Source organism: Leucoraja erinacea, chromosome 19 (genome assembly GCF_028641065.1).
Source record: "Leucoraja erinacea ecotype New England chromosome 19, Leri_hhj_1, whole genome shotgun sequence".
Lineage (NCBI taxonomy): Eukaryota > Metazoa > Chordata > Chondrichthyes > Rajiformes > Rajidae > Leucoraja > Leucoraja erinaceus.
The window spans coordinates 2,173,782-2,196,576 of NC_073395.1; the positions used below are offsets into that span (position 1 = coordinate 2,173,782).

The 22,795-nt window shown below is 37.9% G+C and overlaps 1 long non-coding RNA gene across 1 annotated transcript; it reads right to left on the reverse strand.

Annotated features, from left to right (window-relative positions):
- Positions 1-366: 366 nt before the first annotated feature.
- Positions 367-22,606, reverse strand: LOC129706080 (uncharacterized). Its single transcript, XR_008725006.1, has 3 exons — positions 21,639-22,606; positions 9,523-9,655; positions 367-506 (listed from the first exon to the last, which is right to left on the reverse strand). It is a non-coding gene; the product is annotated as an uncharacterized LOC129706080 (long non-coding RNA).
- Positions 22,607-22,795: the final 189 nt, after the last annotated feature.

Genomic DNA, 22,795 nt, shown 5'->3' on the forward strand with positions numbered 1-22,795 from the left:
AAATAAAGAATGAAAAGCTGACCCGTCATGTACATTGTGCCTAAAAGTAAAGATTGAAACAAAACTTTACAGAGAACTAGCAGAAAAAAGCATGTTAAATTTCATTGAAAAAAGCATCAACTCTATTGCAGCTGCTTTGGCAGTCCAAGTAATACAACAGTAAAAATAACCCAGTATAATAATAATCATCCTTTTACTGAGAATAGATTTTGATAAATATGAACAAACTTAATAGAAATTACTGTTATGAAGGGTTACTGCAAAGCTGGGTTACAGCACTGGAGCGGATGAGTTGTTCAACTGAATATATGTAATTTATATAGCAGACACAAACATCAAATCATTTTAAATTATGACATTTTATTGCAACAGTACAATGATCACTCAGGAAAATGCATTCAGGCCAGTCTTGTTTCTCATCATCAATGTGCTATTGAATGTCATCAAAGGCAATATTGTTCTCTTTCCTAATTACATCATCTTCCACTGATTAGTTGTCTCTTTATCTGAAAGACAAGTGGACTAAATCATAATAAATGGATATAGGCAGGACTGCAGAGTATGAGAAATATAATGTGCTATCTACTGGTAATAAACACACTTCAGTCAAATGCTTCTCAGCTTGGAATGGACAAGGCAGAATGCAAAGCCCCAGGCTTTGATCCACCATCATCAATTTCAGCATTTTAAAAGTCAACAGCTGCATGTTGATTGGATATCTCAAATTCTATTTATTAGCTCGTAGAGAATCCTGAACATTATTTCTAGTGAAGTTTAAGTGTATTTTTAATAGGTTTCAAATGAAATCCAAATGTTTTCACCAAATCTGAAATTACTGTCCTATGAAGCCACACTAAAGTAACAAAAACTTACCTTATAAAGTAACCCACAACAAATATGATATGCAGATTTTAAGGAATCATTAAGGGTGAAATGGAACCAGATTGGGGAGAGAATAAAATATGTAGGAAGTGGGTAGATGGAACCTGTAGAGGAGGGGGGGGGGGGGGGGGGGGGGGGGGGCATGAAAAGCGTGACACAAGGTTGGAGGAGGGGTATGGAAAAGGGTACAAACATGAGAGGGCCGGACGTGAATCTGAAGAAGAGATAAGGGTATGGAGAATAGACAATAGACAACAGGTGCAGGAGTAGGCCATTTGTCCCTTCAAGCCAGCACCACCATTCAATGTGATCATGGCTGATCATCCCCAATCAGTACCCCGTTCCTTACCCCGAAAATGGAACTTTCAATGTTCACACCTTTGAGTTGCAAACTACCTAGGTGAAATATGAGGTGTTGTTCTTGTGCCACACCATGACAGTGGAGAAATCTGAGGACAGATTGGTCAGTGTGAGAATAGGAAGGCGAGTTGAATGACATAGAACCGGGAATTCAGGATGGTCACTCACTGCAGGCAGAGTGCGACTGTCCTACAAAATGGTTACCTCTTCTGCGCTTAGTCTTGCCAATGTAGATGAGATAATATTGGGAGCGCCAAATTAGTTTGGAGGTGCACATGAACCTTTCCCTCAACCAGAAGGGCTGTTTAGGTCACTGGATGGTGGATAAGTTGTTCAGGGTAAAAATAAGTTCTGCCAGGTGCTTGAGAGTATTGGTGGAAGGGAAATTGTTGGATGTTTGTAGAAAGTTGAAGCTTGTAAGACAATTTCTTTCTTCAGTGTCTAATACACTACATCATTAAACAGTTTGCTGCATTGCACCCATCTCTGTGAGATATTTGTCCAGCTGCTGATCTCATCACACATATGCAAGACTAATTGGATAGTTTCCCAGGCTTATGGACATGGGTGACCACATTTTGATTTTCACATTTTTGACCAAATTGATTAATGCCTGCGAGAAAAATGCATGTGTGCTCTCAATAGCACTTTGCTATGGCTTCCTTCATCTTCTGATTTCCCTTGCAGGCAAGTATTCCTCTTTTGCATTACTCCTTGTTCATTTATAACCTTTCTCTTCCTGCTCCATATTCTCTTTGGATTCTTGTAGCAGAATTCAAAATACAAATCATTGGTGTAGAATATATATGTAGAATATCAGCCAACTCACCATTTTGCTTGATTATTATTTGTGTTAAAAGTTGATGGGAAATAAAAACAGCAAGATATAAAATGGAGTGCAGATTTACCTTCATAGTGAAAAATCTACTCCATTAATTTGAACATTTGTAAGGGAAAAGGATCAGTGCCAAAAATAGCACTTCTCAGAATATAACATTCCCTGTCAATTTATAATAAGAGTCCTCTCGGCCTCTTCCTAAACTGACAACAGCAGGAGAGAGATCAAGGATGTTCCTTTGCTCAGTAGGTGAGCTACCTAGTCATTTAAATCCATGGAGAATAATCCTCAGTATCTTGACGATCACCAAACTCAGCTCTCATCTCAGCAATCACATTTCAAATTGAGAAGTAATACTTCTGTCATGTTTAAAAATAAATCATACCTTTGCAAATAAAACAAGTTATGAAAAGTCATGAGAAAAATTGCAATCTATTACCAGAAATTAGACCAGTCAAATGCTCCACAAATAGGAAAAAACATAGACAGGAATATCTGACATATTAAAATGAATTTACTGACAGTGACAAAAATTATTAATAACTGATTCCGTTTTGAAACTGGTAACAATAGGGCAGAGCTGGAAAGCCATGCCGACAGCTCAGCATCCCCTCTAATTTGAATGAATTGAAGGCAAATGCAATGTTTGTTCAGAAAAAGATTTAAAGGGGGATTGTTGAAAAAATTATAAGATGTAATATTACTTCAGTTCTTAATTGACTGTCGAACAATATTAAAATAGATATAATGGGAGTTACAGAAAACTTCAGATTGTTCACATTTGGTCATCATTGTCCTGAGGAATTGAAGATAATGTTCTGGCAAATTCAACAACCTATTAACGCACAGTAGCCCACAGTATTAATATGATTGGCGATTTTAAAATGGCAATATCTTCCATGTTACTTACTAAAAGGCAGGGTTTGTTTAAAAAAAAATGCTGTTTTTGTCACTATTACATTTGCTGATGCAATAGAGATGCGACAGATCTTATGGTGTGGTTCATAACCAACAGTCTATGTAACAGTAACAGAGCCATTTTACATTGAACCAAACGTAACTCATGATCAAAATGGCAGAAACATCGGTGCGAAATGCTGAGTTTTTTCCACTAAAATGCAGGATACTCACATATATTAATGCAGTGAATTGTTGCATTGGCAATGCCCTCTGCACAATTTCCATATCTAAGTATAGTTGCAAGATTGAAATGGACACATTAAATATTACATTAGAGTCACAATGGCAAATGAAACGCGAAGAATTGCAACTGGCTGGAGAAATAGATGTGATATTGAGGTGAAATATATTTACTTAATGAATGAGTAAACCTGGTTACAGAATCACAAAATCAAATGCTACAAAATAAGGCCAATAATAGAATCCAGAAATCGGAGGTGCAAAGGGATTTGGGAGTGCTGATGCAGGATTCCCAAAATGTTAACCTACAAGTCGAATCGGTAGTAAAAAAAGCAAACTCAATGCTAGCATTTATTTCAAGAGAGTTTGTATATCAAAACAGGGATGTAAGGCTCTATAAGGCACTGGTAAAGCTACATTTGTAATATTGTGAGACTTAAGATTTTTGCCTTCCATCACAGTGGGGTGTCTGGTGAACTCACTGTGGTGGATGTTAAATTTGTGTTTATTGTGTGTTTTGTTATTTTATTATATATGTATGACTGCAAGACAACAAAATTTTGTTCAGACCGAAAGATCTGAATGACAATAAAGTTTCCAAGATCCAATAAAGTTTCATAAGATTTTGGGCAATCCTGTCTAGTTGGTGCCGTTCGTACACCTTGCAGCTCCCGAACCAGGAAGTGATGCCTTAGGTCAATGTGCTCTCGATTGTCCCCCTATAAAAAGTCCGTAGGTGTGTAGTGGAGAGACCTGCTTTACGTAGTCTTCGGAGAGGGTGTAGTCGCTGCTGGGCTCTCTTGACCAGTGCTGTGGTGTTGGCCGTGGACATCAGGTCATCTGACAGGTGTAGTCCTAGGAACTTCACGCTGCTGACCCTTTCCACATCAGCTCCATCGATGTGCAGAGGTGTATGGTGTTGTTTCCCCAACCTCCTACTCCTATCACTTATGACCAAAGTGTACTTCTGCCAATTATTTGAAAGAGCCATCCAAAGAAACGCACTCCTCTGCTCTAACTTGCAACTTTTTTCCTTTTTAAGTTTGTTCACTAATATTTTGTAAGATACCATTGATCTAGATCTTGCTTCGAGTCATGGTGTCATACAGTACAGAGACAAATCCTTTGGCTTATCTGATTGGTACAAAACATAAACAATACCAATTAAAAAATAACTCTGCACAGTCTTTTTTTACCAATTACTTTGAATTTGTCTCCTCTGGTTACTGACGTTCTTGCTGCTGGATATATGATTTCTTCAGATAAAAATTCTTTATAACTTTGAACAAGTCTTAAACTCTACATTTCTGGGGAGTATCTTAAGCTTCTCGAGTCTCTCCTTTCCTGAATTCCCTCGCCCCTAGTAAGATTTTAATAACTCACTTCTGCGCGTTCACTAAAAGCTTGAAATTCTTCCCACGAGGGATAACCAGCTGAGGTTCAACATAACTTCCTTTCTCTTTGTATTTTATGCATTTTTTGATCAGGTTAACAATTACATGGTATTTTAGCATCTTATTAACATCACTTTCATCTTCAAAGATTCACAAACTCTTTGCACTCTTCACTAACTTGTTATTGACCTTTCTTAATTTACTTCCAAAATGTTACATGTCAATCCCTCTCTATATTAAATATGTGTGAGATTAATCTTCACCTGTTACTTCCTATGCAGGAAATATACTACATTTATGCTGCCATCCCATTTTCATGATGATTGCACACTGTACTCACCATATTGTTCATCTGTTTATTACCACAGCTACGGCTATTTTGTAAGTGGAAAGCACCACAAAGCCATTTTACATCTACTGAAGAGTGAGTTAGATTTAGCTCTCAGGGCTAAAGGAATCAAGGGATATGGGGAAAAAGCAGGAACATGGTACTGATTTCAGATGATCAGCCATGATTATATTGAATGGTGGTGCTGGCTCGAAGGGCCGAATGGCCTACTCCTGCACCTATTTTTCTATGTTTCTATGTTATGTTGTGACTGTGACAGTTGTTGGTAGGCCTTGGTGGAGTTGTGTAAAAGGTAGCATATTTCCACAGTGGGCAATAGGTGCAATGGACCTACGCAGCAAAGGTAATCAGAGCAAATAGCTCTGGTGGTTTGTGCAAGGATGAGGAATTTCAGTAATATCACAAAGGCTCGTAAGCAGATCAACTATATCGTAAAGGAAGATTAATGAAAGATTCCTTAAATAGCAAATTGTATCAATTGCCCCTCTCAGCTCATTCATCCATGTCACTCATACATTAGCAATCACTTAAGATTTCTACTGAATTTTATATCCTTCATCTCACACAATTTTTATAGCAGCAATCTTCCCCTATTTAACCAAGATCCAAACACACATAACATCCCGTAATGTACGGTGTTGCTATATTATGTTATAACATTTCTTTTTTAAGGACACTAAGTACAGTTCAGAGAATGCCTAATATCTTGGATGTGCAATTAAAGAAAGTAGCTATGTTTACACCAACGCTCAATATTAAATTCCTCCAATTATTTACAAATGTAAGTGTCAATCACAAAACAATCACAATAATACTTTATTAGCCAAGTATGTTTTGCAACATACGACGAATTTCATTTGCCAAGTCAGTCACACATATAAAAAGTAACGGGACACACAAAATACATTTTAACATAAACATCCACCACAGTGACTCCTCCACATTTTTCACAGTGATGGAAGGCGAAAAAAAGTTCAAATCTCTTCCCTTCGATGCTCTCCCGCGGTCGGGGGCCTCAAGCCCTCCGTTGACGGGACAAACTTGACTCCCGTAGCCGGCGGCGTTTGGGCCCTCTGCATTGGGGTGATCAGCTCCCCCGCGCCAGCAATCGGACCCCTGCTCGTGCCTCTGCATCGTCGCCCTCTCTCGAGACTGCGAGCTCTTGATGGTAAATCCGCAGGCCACGGTTGGAGCGATCCCAGGCAAGGGATCAGCTCCAATGGTAAGACCACGCCTCACAGTCAGTCCGAGGGGGCCTCCAGCTCGAACGATGGTAGGCCGCAGAGCGACCCGAACAACGATCACATCTCCGGCAAGGTAAGAAACTGAAAAAAAGTTTCCCCCGACCCCCCTCCCCCCACATAAAACAAACCGGAGAACATTAACACAAACTTTTAATACACACTAAATATTAAAAAAAGATGATAAAAACAGACAGGCTGCCAATTGTGATCTCCAGATGCTCCGGTTTTCTCCCACATCCCAAAGGTTGCATATTAGTGGGTTGATTGCCACTGAAATTTGTGTATCGGTGTGGGATAGAACCTGGGTAGAGTTGGTGGGGAGAGTTAAAAGCAATAAGTTGAATGTAGGATTAGTGTAAATGAGTGGTTGATAGCAAAGATTTATTGGACATTTCCATGCTCCATCTCTCCATCAGTCTAAATGAGTTGGAAGTACAATTGCTGTCAGTTTGAGCATTTGTATGTGTTGGTACCATCTAAATTGAACTTTTGAGGTTGATTTTGTTGATACATCGTGTGGGATTCTGGTAGTATCGTTATAGCTGTCATCTTTCAAAACTAGGCCAGTCTGCTATTTTAAATCCACAGTTTCCAAGGCAACAACAAATTCTAACACCTGTTTTCTAAAGTAAATCTGTGCAAGCCAATGAACATTGAAAATGAACTGGTAAGTTTAGTGTGTTTATTACGTATGTCAGAGCCAAAAGTAAACTGGTATGAGCTGCAACAGCCTAAGAAACTGACCAATGAAATCAGTACATATGGGTCAAATCAGCAAAGTTAGTAATATGACCACACTCATAAGAAGTTATTTTCATTCCTGATCTGCACTGCACTGACATACTACAAAGGTGGCAATAGCTATATCTAACTTCATCCCATTCCATATGCATTTCAAGCAATCCTCTGTTCTATTCCTCTGGAAAAATAGTTTTTTTCAGAATTGAAGAGGCAGGATTTGGAATCACAAATTCTATAAGGAAAAACACTTCTGTTACTGAAAATACAGGACATTTATGTATTAATGTCATCTACATCGGATGACCTCAAAACAAAAAACACTATCTCCGTTTATTCTAGATGACAAAGTGATGTTTTCCATTGACAAGCAGCAAAATAAACTATTGATCATTATTGCATACTGAGATCACTTATTGCAAAATATGAATTTTCAGATCTCACGCATGTTTGATTTCATGCATCTATAGTTAACATAAAGATCCCTCATGATTATGACTGCATCCCATTCTCTGCTACCTCAGCACACAGGAACTGGGACCCTGTAGGAGAAAGCATTGAAGAACGAAAACAATAAAACTGCATTTACTAGCGAACAAAACAAAAACAGCAATGCTGGAGGAATCCAACTAGTTAAGCAGCATCTGTGGAAAGAGAAACCAGTCAACATTTCCTCATTTTGGAATGATCCTTGACCCGAAATGTTAACTGACATCTTTCTCCACTGAAGCTGACTGACTGAATTCTTCCACATTTCTGTTTTGTGTGCTCAGTGTGTCTCTGTCTATTTCCACTGCCAATGTGCTCTTGATGTTACTAACTTGCTCCCTGTTTATTATATTTCCAAGTCCTGTCATCTGCAAACATTGGATTAATCCCCGCATACTTAAATTCAGGTAATTAATTTGACCCTCATTAAAAATCTATTAAAATTTACTTCAGTGATTTGAACAAAAACAGACTATTAACTAAAACATTAAAACAAATAACACATAGACTGATTAACATTCCCTGTCACCTGTATTTTAAGTACATTTAACTTCCAAAAATAGCAGATAGCAATTATTACCATATTATCATTTAATGCTTGGTGTTATAATGACACCATGAATGTCAATTGCCACTGAAAGCACTCAAAGCCCATGATTCCGTCTTTCATATCATGTATTTGTGCATTAAATCGGTACTAGCTTATTAAAAAAATCCTTACCAACATTTTTTTAGATTTAAAAAAATCTCCACTTCCCATTTCCTGCTTTAAATTATTCTCTTGAGCTTCTGATAAGCTCCATTCCATTTTCTTTAATGTGACTTGCTGATTTGCTTTACTTTTGAAAGCCTATTCTCTGGATGATTGAACCGTGGCTCTCACATCCAGAGAGAGAGGAGAGAGGGAGACAGAGTGGGAGAGAGAGAGAGAGAGAGAGAGACAGAGAGACAGAGAGACAGACAGAGATAGGGAGAGAGAGAGAGAGAGAGACTGGGAGAGACAGAGAGACAGAGAGACAGAGAGAGACAGAGAGAGACAGAGAGAGACAGAGAGAGACAGAGAGAGACAGAGAGAGACAGAGAGGGACAGAGAGGGACAGAGAGGGACAGAGAGGGAGAGGATAGCACTAGCACTCAAGAAGGATAAATTGTTAACGTGAGGTGTTGAGCAATAGAAGAAAAAAAGAACAAAACAGGAAAGCAAGATGCAAGTTATTCTTATTGTATTATTTGTGAGAGTCAAGAGACAAGACAAGAGACAAGAGACATTTATTGCACACCAATTGGTGCAGTGAAATTTGTGGTCACCATACAGCCATACGAATAAAAAGAGAAGAACAGAACACGATAGTCTTTAACATAGACATCCCCACACAGCGGTATCAAAGTTTCCCACTGTGAGGGAAGGCACCAAAGTTCAGTCCTCCTCCCCTGTTGTCTGTTGTGGTTTGTGGGCAAAGCAAAGACAAGAACAATCAAATGACATGTTTTTGTTAAAACACATTCTAAAGAATTTTAATTAGCTCAAATCTGCATTGAGTATTCTGGGCCTATGTGTAGGCAATCCTTAATAAATATTATTGATGAATTCAAATTGTTGAATCTAAACCTGGACAGGCTCAGTCACTTAAGGTCCTTTGGCATGAATGGCTCTTTTGAATGAAGAATTATATGACTGATTGAAAGATTCAATTTTAAGAGACTTTTTGCAAATGGATTAAACTGCAGTGACAATTATTTTATATAACATTCTGGATTCACATCAAAATAAATTAACAGCAAATTGTCATTAAATGGGAAATGCAGATTTAAACACCACCAATTAGGAAGATAAAAATAGTTGAACATAGATTAAAGATAAATATGCACATTAATTCAATATTATTTTAAAAAAAATAGCACACACATCACATACTTTATCTCATTGGCACTTTTTAAAGTTATAGTACAATTTTCTTTGGATCCAATGACACATTCTAAGATGTGATATAACAATGCAATTTTGTGACATTCCACATTTGGTCAATTAATGTCATAATTTTCCATGACTGACAAAGCAATAAAAAGGCTTCCATATTTTAACCCTACCTTAAGGTTAGTGTGGAACATCTTACATTTCTCAAGATTGGGTTTCATTTTTGGCCATTTGGTAAATCTTCCTTGTGCTCAAATTAGGTTTCTTTGCACTCATCCTCCTGCTTTCACACGCGTCTTCTGTCATCTGTAAAATTAGATTATTATTTGTATACATTAATGAAGAGCATTAGAAGTGGGAAAAATCAGACATCTAAACAAGAGATAAACATGCTACCAGACACCCTCTAATGTTTGTGATATAGAGCATCCAAAATACTTTCACAAAGTAATCATGTCTGTCTTCAAAAACTCTGTTATTTATTTGGCATCTTCTATTTCCCCAAATCGTTGTTAGATTTGAATTTTTAACTTTGAGGGACACAGTTAACACAGAATGAAAAGGTTTATTTTGGAGAACGGAAGGATTTGGGTCACGTAAAATTAGAGTTCATTGAACAAGGTTATGGAAGCATGTGTTTATAGTGGATTCAAATCTCTGTACATCTAATTTGGACCATATTTATGAATGTTAAATATTCACTCAACATACATTTGGTGTATCTGATCAGCTTTTATTCAATAAAAAAAATGTGACCAATCCAAATTGTTTGTGAGCCAACTTCCATAGCAGATGTAAGCTGACATTCTTTCCTTGTAGCTATTATTGAACCAGATGTGTTTTGACAATACTCGGATGGTTAGATGGTCACCATAGCTGATAATCAGATTTATTTAATTAACTGAATTTATGTTCCCTAGTGATGAAGTGAAATAGAGATTCATCAATTAATAATAATTTATTCATAACATCAAAGTTAATGTAATTATTATCATTCAAAGATTAATCATTGAGAATTATAATACTGTTTGAAATATTGGCAGATGTAATTAAAACATAATGTATTATCTTAGCTGTACATTGTTGATTACAATGAATTACTCCAAAGCATAGTATAAGAAGCTTACATCTACCCAGTTTTTGTTCACTGTATTTCCAGTAAATTAAATGAATGCACTTTTCAAACGCAGCACTAGAATTAATACATAACTACTGCAGGGCAGTTTAGGTTTTAAAAAGAACTTTATGGAAAATGACAGGTGCCGCATTGGCAAGAAGAATACTGTAGAGTATAGGGACAAGGAATGCCTGGAAACAATTTATAGAGCACCATTCAGTGCGATGCGGCAGAGGAAGATGGGCTTTTGCAGGTAGACGCAAGTTGCCTTGATCATTTAACAGCTCAGCTCTGGATCCCACAGGGTACTAGGTATTTGCAACATCTCAATCTATGTTTACAATTGAGGTATGGAGAGGAAAGGAACAAAACAAAATAGTTTTCTTCTTTCCAATATTCTGCTGGGAGAAGGAACAGTAAAAATACACGTAAACCATGGGGGTGAAAGAAAGTTGTGGAAAAATTAGAATGTTCCTGCACACAGTTTTTGATGAGAAAACCCTGTATTTAAACCGTAACCTCGGTATATGCTGCCTTTTGTCTAACTGAAAACTGTCCTATCTTTCCTGACTACTAATGCCTCTCATATGCACAATAAATCATTGCTGAATTTTGCAAAATGAGTACATTTCTGTGACAACATTTGCAATGCAGATGAGTAAGTAGAGTTCTGCAAGGCACGTGAAAATAGAATCTTGTTGCATTTAATAATGGTGGTCAATATTACGATATGCAACATGGCATGGCTCTGGCAGACAAAATAAAAGAGAATTCTAACAGATTCTATACTTATAAGAAGAGCAAAAGGATAGGGGGAAGAATATGTCCCGTTAAGGATTAACAGTCATCGTGTAATTGCTGGAAATGCATTGGCTTCAGCAGAGACACAGAAGGGCAAGTGGACAAAAGTAATCCTATATAGTTTGACAATAAGGTTGGCAGAGAGTGATCTGATCAAACATACTAAATGATAAAACAAATTGAAGGAGGACAAAAAGAGTCACATGAAGGATATACTTTCAGAATTTTACCAGATCAATTTGGAGACTGAGGGAAGAAAGGGACTGTTGGAAGAAAGAGATAAAGTGGAAATCAAAAATACATTGAAGACCATGGAAACAAAATGGGGCACTCAAGACATAACATGCATATATTACCTTCTTTTTCTGCTAGTTTAAATGCTCAATAGGAATTAAGTGGTTAATGGATAAATTCTAGACACAAAGCATGCCAAAATGAACAACATATTGGCACTCTCATTTAAAAGTCTCAATGGAGTTCACACAAAAACAAGAAAATAACATTGCTATCATAATGGTGGGTCCTTTGAGGCTTTGAATTAAGACATTATTAGTGTGGCCATGTTGATCGACACTTTCCAAAAGACTTTTAAATCTAGCCAACTAAAAATGAACAGGATAAAAATGTAATAAAAAAAACAATTACCAGAAAAAGCACCTGGTTTGTCCATTAACGTGTATTGTCCATGATACATAAGTATTTATAAATGAAAATTAATTTCCGATATTAGTTACTTAAAAGCCACTTAAAAGTCACCATTCTGTTAACTGCAATCTCCTTTCTTTTGTCTGCACAGACTAAGTAGGAATTATTTCACTGAGAACACTTAGCAACTGCTTCATAAATTGCTCAATTTAACACCATCTTATAATATAGCTTTTATTAATGTCTAAACTTCTAACAGGTTGTCAATGAATATTCTGCATTTTAAATTCTTTGAACACTTACAATTTATCAGACACATGAAAGTCTGATAGACTTTATTATGGAATGCAAAGTGGAAAGCAGGCAGTGTGGATTGCAAGCTGATAAAGTAATTGGAAAGAAAAACAGTGTTTTCTGCTGTGTGTGAGCACTCTTTAAAATGTTTTCATTTTGAAATCTTCCAAGCAATATCTTATGCTCAATGCAGCAGGATAAAAATCTGCATTGAAAAAAAATCAGCATGGTCGTTGTTGGCCAAATGAGAGACACAAAATCTTGGAGTAACTCAGCAGGTCAGATGGCATCTCTGGAGAAAATGAATAGGTGATGTTTTGGGTCGAGACCTTTCTTCAAACTCGTCTGTTTTTGTGCTGGCTCTAATCACAGTGTGATTGCAGCATGAAGGAGTCTGCACCAGCTCGACTTAAGACCATAACAAGCTATCCCCACTTCCTTGATCTTACCCCAAAGCCCTGCAAATTCTTTCTTTTCAGTATCCTTTTGAATTGTCCATTATCCAGTATCCTTTTGAATTGTCACCACTCAAGCACATTTTAGATGTCGGTCACTCACTGATTTGAGCTACTTTTGCTTCTTTTGCCATCACCTTCTAACATCAGTGGTAGGAAAACTATTAATAAAAATTCTAAGAAACAGCATTTATCTGCACTTGGTAAGCTGGGGAATTTTCAGGTGTAGGCAGCGTGGCTTTGTTAGCAGAGGCCCTACCTGACTAATTTTGCTGAATATATTGAGTAGATGATTAAATTTATTATTCAGGGTGGTCTGATTGATGAACACTCTGTGAACTTCTGTAAGGCCTTTGATATGTGTCTATAATGGAGAATGGACTAAAAGGAATATGATCACTGGGTCCAAAGATACAATGCAAAGTTCAATGCTGGTACTCGTTTATTAGTTTTATTTTTAGATATACATCATGGAAACAGGCCCTTTGGCCCACTGCAACCACTGATCATCCATTCATACTAGTTATATGTTATCCCTTAATTTCATCCACTCCCTATACACTTGGGGAAATTTACATAAGTCACTTAACCTACAAACCCACACGTCTATGAGGCGTGGTAGGAAACTGGAGCACCCAGAACAAACCCACATGGTCACAGGGAGAACGTGCAAACTCCACACAGACAGCACCCGAGGTCAGGATCAAACCCAGGTTTCTGCACTGCGAGGCAGCAGTTTTACCAGCTTAACATATACATTAGGGATCTGGATGTGTATGTAAGAGGAATGGTAAGTACATTTGCAGGTGACAAGAAGATTGGTGACATTGTGGATAGTTTTCTGCTACAGAATGGATAGGTGCAGAAGAGATTTAGCAGGACATTACCTGGGATGGAATTTTTCAGCAATGAGTAGAGGCTAATTAGGTTGGATTTCTTTGGACTCAGATTACATCTGATTGAGATAGACAAAATTAATTTGGGCTTGAATAGAATGGATCGTGAGAAACGTTTCACCTGCAGAGGTGACTATGGCCAGAGAACATTGTTTATGGTGAGGAGGTAACAGATTTTCAGGGGACTTCAGAAAGATTTCTTTCGCCCAGTGGGTGATGAAACCCAGAATAAACTGCCCAAGACGGTAAAGACAGTAGGCAATCTTATAACATTTAGATAAGCACTTGAAACCTTAAGGCGTAAAAGACCACAGGCTGAGTGATGGGAAATGAGATTAATGTAGAGTTTGCCGTGGTCTACAAACGCTTGATTTACGTACAGGCCCTACATGATCGAGTGTTTAGGGGACTGGTGGGATAGATTTGCTGGCTGTTGCTGGGTGATGGGTGACTAATCTTGACACTAACTCAAATCTTGCCACGTTGAATCCAGGAAGAATGCATTGTAGTTAACATGTTGGTGTTCATTTTGAGAAATCTATCCAGAGACATGGCATCTGGACCCACAGCAGTGTCCTTATGAAGTCACTAATTTATAACCTAATCTATAATATCTTTTTAAAAGATCATTATTAACCCAAGATATGCTCAGGCTAAATCTGTTAATAACAGTTGTATTATTAAGAATGGCAGAGTGAGATTTAAACTGCTACTCCAGACTATCTCTCTGTAAAGGACAACCCGCCTGTGCAGACATCTTCTGCAACCTGGGAACTCAGTACACAAACATATTTCCAACATACAGTTCTCAGGAAGAGAATGCTGCCATAACCCTGGCAGAACACAAATCCCTAAAATTGTTCTGATAAATCTCATCTGTATCCTCCCCATTGCACATATTCTAAAATATGGGATTAGGATACCTACTAAAGTTGAATGGTGCAGTGTGGTGAAGGCAGGGAGGTGGGAGCTGGAATAATATATTATTTTTGCAGTCATACAAAGTATTTAAAGAATGATGTTTGATTGTAACTATCCTGCAATCTCTATACAAATACAGAATTATCTCAGCAATTTTCAATTTACTCTTGAAGATTGTACAGGTGTGTGTGGAAAAATAAGTGTCAGGTTCAGAAGACAAGATGTAACCATTATTGCGTTCATTGGATCTAATCTAACATGAAAAGTGCTTGAAATCTAGTTTCATAACGAGCCAACACTACCGATAAAGGTTACACATCATGAATTTGTAATTATTACCCACCTCTGATTCACAGAGATACCAACAGTTTCCTGTTGTGTCCCCACTTTGGAGATGCTTATTTCCTTCCACTCTATTACATGACAACCACCTCCTTCCTGACACATTCTTTGGATCCAGAGTTGGACTAAACATCGCCAAAGACTAGATTTTTAAAATAGGTAATTGAACAATAACAAATAACAATCTCCTTGTCAAGTTAGAAAGATCAAATACATTGATCTTGCATGATGGTTCACTGCTGACCAAGCACTGAGCTTCTCTAAACTTCCATTTTTTCTCTTATGACTTCAGACTGATTTTTCAAGTGAAACAAGATAAGCAGTTCTTTCAAAATGTGTCTAGGATTTTTTTTTAAATGCAGCTTGTACCTCTTTTAAAATCAAGTAGACATAGCATTAGAACATGTTGAAACAATAACAACATCAACATATCCCGGATCTTGCTCCTCAAACTTAAAATGTTAATTGCTATTTTTGTTAAATTGCATTAGAATAAATGTTGCACTTTATATTGGCTCTTTTCTTACGACAATGTTTATTCACAGAAAATGGTGGGTTTTATTTTTAAAGCTGATAGTAAAAATGTTGGTGCATTTCAATGGACAAAGCAATGTGGGAACCAATAACAATTTTGGAAGCAGTTGACTGAGGTTGCACTAGCCTGCATTATGACTGGGCTGGCAGAAGGCAGCTTCAAATCAAGGTAACAAACAAATGTGCAGTGTGGTGGATGGGGTTGGGAAAGATGTTAGTAAGTGGTTCAGTAACCTGGCAGGTGTCACATTCTGGCACTGGACTGGGAAGATTACATTAACCACAATCTACCCAAAGACAGACAATCCTGCCAGATCATTGTTATCTACTGGTGCTTTTAAGAGTGTGAGTGTGTGGAACTGTTTTATCTTGTGCATCCTTGATTTGCTGATGACATCAAAACCACAAACATGACCTATACCCGCGAGTATCCAAGCAAATTACTCAAAAGTGTTCAAATGAAAATCATCCCATGTAAATGAATTTCAAGGCACTTCTGGCTGTGAAGGATATTTGAGTATTGGGGAAAGTGGGGGTCTATCCAATTAAAAACATACCAGGGAATATTAAAATTAAGTGGTTATTTTAATTGTTACAACAACTTTCACATAACATAACATGAAAAAAAAAGAAAATTATAGCAGAGAATGTTGTTTAGGACGATGAATGTTAACTATTGGAATAGTTGTAAGTGAGATAATAAAATTTTGCACGACAGTCAATAATGATCATTAGGCTGTGTGAAGGGTTTCGGCCCGAAACATCGCCTATTTCCTTCGCTCCATAGATGCTGCTGCACCCACTGAGTTTCTCCAGCAATTTTGTGATCATTAGGCTAATGGGTTCAAGATGAAACCCAACCAAGGTTGGATGTAAAAAATAATGACTGAACATTCTGTTTGTGTAGATGTTCTGTTCAGGTTGTTGGATAGCTTCATGGTGGGAATGGTCAGGCATGGTTTGTGGCATACGAGTCATAGGTTCATAAAGATCAGAAACAGTCCTTTCAGCCCACCACTCCCATGGCTGCCACTGCACACATCTATACTAATCTCATCGATTCATGTCAGATCCACAATCTTCAGGTGCTTGTCTAATTGATTCTTAAATATTATCCCTCAGGCAGCATATTCCAGATTCCAGCCACACACGGTGTGAAAATAATTATCTCTCAGAACGCCACTAAACCTCCTAACTCTCACAAACCAATGCCCTCTTATTCGAGGCATTCCACCTTGGGAAAAAGATACTTGCATCTTATCATAATGACATATACCTCTATCGAATCATCCTGTGCCGCCTCTGCTCCAGGAAAACAACCCTAGTCTAACCACTCTCTCACAACACTGGTTGATCTAAACCAGACACATCCTGGTGAATCTTTTTTGCACCCTTTCCAGCATAATCACATCCTTCCTTTAGAGTGGAGATGATAGAAACTGCACACAATTCTCAAAGACCCAACCAATGATTTATAAAGTTGTTTCATGATGTCCCTGTCCTTAAAAGTGAATGCAAATATGCCTTCTTCACCACCCCCTCTACATTTGTGCTGCCACCTTCACAGATATATTGATTTGTATACCAATGTCCTTCTGTTCAGCCATTACAATTCAAAATGCACCCTTGTTTGCCCTCGCAAAATGCATCACCTTGTACTTCGTCTGCCATTGCTCCGCCCAATGTTCCAGCTGATTGATATCGTGCAGCAGCCTGAGTTAACGATCCTCACTGTCTACGTTATCACCAATTTACGCATCATCAGATCAGTTGCCTTTCTGTTCAATTATCTTTGTCACAGTTTTGCTTATTCAATGCTTTCATCATCCATAACATTTTCATTGGCAGTCCCATCCTATTTTCCATCCCTGTCTGCCTTTCCTCCTTTGTAGATAATTCTGTCTAATATTTTGTTATGTTCTTTTCATATTTTGCCTCCATTTTTTCTTTCTGCACATTGTTTGCACTTCATGTGAGGTTCAAATGACAAATAAATGGTATTGTATTGTTTCTGCCTTTGTGTTTCACTCTGTTCAATCTCTATTTGTCTTTGTTTTCCATTATCTCTATCTCGGCATTTTTATTTATATTTGCCTTTCTGTTCAATTACCTTTGTCACAATTTTCATGCTTCACTTAATAACATGTAAATATAAATTTACATATTGCATGTATTCATCAACTCATCTTTTGAGTTCCACCTGGCACTCCCAGCTAATGGATTAAACATTGGTTAAAGTTCCTTCAATATGAACCCATTAAGCATTATTATGGCAATTCTGCTAGGTGCATTATTCAGGGTATAGAAGGTGCATGTCATGGTGCACTGTGAATGTTCATTTCAAATCATCATACATTCAGGATTGCATTAGAGACAAAAGAAACCAAGAGAGAGAGAAAAATTAGCATAACACATGGCAAAAATAGAAAGGAATGACTATTTCTTATTATGAAAGGATTTATTTCAGTTAAAAATGTCATTTTAATGAGACTGGAGACCAGCAAAACAAAGAGGACAATGCTTGAAGATTTCATGCACCAAAAACAATGCAATGCACAAGTGACACATGTGCCTAAAACGTTCTTTAAAATTTTAATTCCAATCCCCGAGGCAAGAAAAATAAAAAAATTAGTTGGGCTGTAGAGCTGTAATTTACTTTAGAAAATTGCTTTTAAGATATTGTAGCTTAATTTCGCACATGAACTGAAGGGCAGAAATGGAAAAAAAGAGCCAAAATTAATCTAGATTATTAAATTGATTTTACTGTGTGAAATTGATCTTCAGCAGTATCACAAAATGGGTAATAATGACAGGGTGTAGAAAGGAGCTGCCAATTTGCTATCTGTGATTCTGTACACAGCTGCTGTAGACCAATTTCATCCTTAACATTTTTTTTGCACAGCCTTAATGATATAGTCAAAAAGATTCAGATATTCAAATAATTAATTAGATTTTATTCCAAACATACTTTAGAAAATGTAAATGGATAATAAGAACTCAAAATTGGGAAATGAAGTCAGCTCTGATCACTCTCAAAACACTTTTAATGTGGTTTAAATGAACGTTGACAATTTCTCTCCAAAGTTAGCTGAGAAATTTGCTAGAACAGTGAAGGGCTTTTTCTTGGCAAAGGAATGCTGATGACACAATGCTGAGAAACGTATCTACATAATCTCCAAAGCATTCTCAAGTCAAGGTCAGTGTGCTCGCCTACTGAATAGAATCATTTATATCCATATATCAAACATTCAGATCAGAAATTGAATAAAAATGTTTCCTGCAACTAGACCTCATAAAAAAATGATTTAAAAGCATAGAGTGAAAAAAAGTAACCAGTTTATTGGATATCGCTTAGGAAGATCTGTTCAAAACAGTTCCTTTTCTTTCTCCTATTTGAATTAAATCTTTGAGTACAGCACAGTATAGCCTCATTTTAATCTCCAAGCAAGATTTAGCACTCATTCTCTCTTTACCACAGGTAAATTAGGTTAGATTAGAATGATCTCATGATGATAATGAATGATAATGATGAGAAATATTGGTAGAGAAATGATAGATGGAACTAAATCTTGAAACATGTGAGCAGATGCATTTTGGGAAAACTAAGAAGCTAGGAATGTGTAGGAAGGAACTGCAGAGGCTGGTTTACACCGAAGATAGATACAAAATGCTGGAGTAACTCAGCAGGACTGGCCGCATCTCTGGATAGAAGGAATGGGTGATGTTTAGAGTTCAGACATTACCCATTCCTTCTATCCAGAGTTGCTGCCTGTCCTGCTGAGTTACTCTAGCATTTTTGTCTATCGAACAAGCTAGGAAATTCCCAATGATTGTCAGAGAGTACTAAGTAAGAGAGACCTTGGTATGCATGTCCAAACTTCTACAGGTACACGGTAGAGAGCATTCTGACTGGTTGCATCGTGGCCTGGTTTGGCAACTTGAACATCCAGGAGCAGGAAAGACTACAAAAAGTTGTCACCACCGCCCAAGTCCATCACCGGCTTTGACCTCCCCACCGTCAAAGGGATCTATCATAGTTACTGCCTCAAAAAGGCAGCCAAAATCATCAAAGACCCACACCATCCTGGCCACACACTCATTTCACCATTGCCATCAGGAAGAAGGTACTGGAGCCTGAAAACTGTAACATCCAGGTTCAGGAACAGCTTCTTCCCTACAGCCATCAGGCTATTAAACACAACAACAAATAAGCTCTGAGCTATCTATCTATCTATCTATCTATCTATCTATCTTTTGGTTGCTTAAAATGTCCAGATTCATACTCCATTCCTTTTGCATACTAATTGGAAAGCAAAGACTTTCCATTTATTTACAAGATGATCTAATCATTAGTAAATCAGCCTTTTCTCCTTATCTGATATTTTTTGTAATTGACAGTTGGAAGTGTTCAAACTTTAAAGAACGGCTGCATACTGTGATAAATGCTATTCCAGACTCTTGTTACAAATTATTTTGCTTTTTTTCCCCATGGATTTCAAAGTTATACAGCATGGAAACAGGCCAACTTGTCCATGCCAATCAAGATGCCCATCTCAGCTAATTCCGTCTGCCTGTATTTGATCCCCAACCCTCTAAACCTTTCCTATTCAGACAGTGCAAATGTCTTTTAAATGTTAAAATTGGCACTACTATCTGCCTCTACTACCTCCTCTGACAGCTTGTTTCCATACACCCATCATACTCTGCACCTCAGATCTCCCTTAAATCTTTCCTCGTTCACTTTAAACCAATGCCTTTGAATTTTATAAACCGCTATAAGGTCACGCCTCAGACTCCTTCCCTCCACAGAATATAATCCCAGCCTATCAAACCTCTCTTTATAACTCAAGCCCTCCAGCATAGGCAACATCCTGGTGAATCTTTTCTGTCTAACTTAATCACATCCTTCCTTTGGCATTCCTAACAGAACTGCACACAATACTTCAAGTGTGGACTAACCAAGATTTTGTCCAACTGTAACACGATGCCCCCAACTCTTATACTCAATGCCATACCAAGGAAGGCAGGCATATGATTTCTTCATCACTCTGCCTATCTGTGTTACTACATTCAAGGAGCTATGGACTGTATTCATAAGATTTCTCTGTTCAATACCACTCCCCAGGGCCCAGGTTTAGGATGACCTGATTCCAGTCCTGTTCTGAGAGTTCTGATGAGGCCAACATGGGACCTGCAGATTCTGTGATTCAGAAGGTCAGAAGATGATTACAGGTTAGGCTGTTGGGTAGTATAGATATTGCCTCATGTATTTTCCCTTTGCCACTTTGCTTCTTCGTGACCTGAGGAATAGGTTATCACTGCCATCCCAAAATATTGAGCGTCTATGAGCTGGAGTTTACAATTACATGCACACACCTACCTCATTGGGTACACTTGACTCTTTCTCTGGAACTGTTACACTACGATACTAAGAAACTATATTCTTATACATTCTGGTATTTTTCTCTTTGGCCCACCTTTTGTATTTGTGTTTGGTTTAATTGTATTCATGTATAGTATTAGTTAATATGATTGGATAGCACACAAACAAAAGCTCTCCACTCTACCTCAGTACATGTGACTGCCTAGTCCATCATCGGCTCTGACCTCCCCACCATCGAAGGGATCTATCGCAGTCGCTGCCTCAAAAAGGCAGCCAGCATCATCAAAGACTCACACCATCCTGGTCATACACTCATCTCTGCGCTGCCATCGGGAAGAAGGTACAGGAGCTTGAAATCTGGAACATCCAGGTTCAAGAACAGCTTTTTCCCCACAGCCATCAGGCTACTAACTACGACATCAAACAAGCTCTGAACAATAACAGTCTATTGCTCTTTATCTGTTTATTTATTGTGTACATATATGGTCTATGGTATATAGACACACCGAACTTTCATCTCATGTTCTGTATTATGTTTACAGATTCTGTAGCAATCAAGAATTTTATTGTCCCATCTGGAACACATGACAATAAAACTCTCTTAACTGGACTATGCTATGGAAACCTTTGGCTCAATTCTTCCACGCCAAGATGCCCTATCTAAGCTGGTTCCGTTTACCTACTTTTGGCCCATATCCTTCTAAAACTTTCCTTTCCACATACCCATCCTAGGGTCTTTTAAATGCTTTTCATTAATAAGCCGAAACCTTATTCTGCATCTGACCTTTTTCCTTATCAGACTTGATGGGAGTATTTCCCCCATTCATCTAACCTCTATTCATATAAATAAATTTAGAGGAAGCATCAAAACCAAAGCAATTAATCTTATCATAATTCATACCATTACTTTAACCTGTGATTTTGTCCACGATTTGAATCTCCCGAGTTGTTCATCGTGGTAAGTTGTTCCCATTCTTGCTGTGCTGGCTGGCGTTCCATCAGATTGCATTGATGAGCTTTGTGTCCATGTGGGAAACTGGCTGATCTGACATTCAGATCTACTGTGGAAGTAAGCCCAGCAGTTTGTCTGCTCAGTACAAATGATCCCAAAGTCCCTTTGGCCAACTGTAGGTTCACTAGGATCCAGCATGCTAACTTAATTAGAAATAGGCATTCTCTCTGCAGATAAAAAGCTACTGAATATTTCCAGTTTTTTCAACTTTTGTAAAAAAAAGTTAGCATAAACTTCAGTTTGCATAACGAATCACTAATATTTTGCAATGATTTAGGGGGGTGATATACAATGATAGCATTTACGTACAGAAGGCATTTAAAATAAAGCTCTTCAGCCAAAATTTAAGGCCATTCAGGATGCTAATCTTCGAGATTAAAAGCATGAAGATCACCATGGAAAAGATCATAGGTGAATGAAAATCTTTGGACTCTTAGTGTACGAACAGTTTAAATTTGCAATTATATCCCTACAACCTATTCTGCATTTCGACTTTTCCATTAACCTAGACAAGGTTGCAATGCTTTGGAATAAGAATGGATGGGGTGCAGAGATTTAAACAGTCAATGCAGAAAAAGATGCAAAAATATATAAATGTAAGGTGAGGTGAAGGATAGTTCTATTAAAATAATAGAGGTTGCACAAGGAGGAAACGAGAGTCCTCAGTGTCAGCTTTAGTGTGGACTTCCATTCTAGTTCTGAAGATTAGATCCTGAAGAATCCCCAAATGCCCAAAAATATTGGGGCAAAGATAGAAGCTTTAAAGGCAAGAGCTGTTGATAAAAATCTGTTCTTTGGAAGTTCTCTGAATCTTCTGAACGGCATCCACAGTAAGTTGCGTGAGAGAATGTTTCCAAGGATTTAGTAGTTGGCGTGGCCAGCGACAGTCGTCAGCAAGATCATCACGTTTGGTAAGTAGGGTACCAGGCTACTTTGAAAGGCTCGACCGACAGGATGATATTTCACAGATAAATCTGGGAGTGAAGCTGGTGAGTCGTGGAGCTTCCCAGTGTTGCCCTATAGTTTAACTCTGCGGCGTGGGCGTG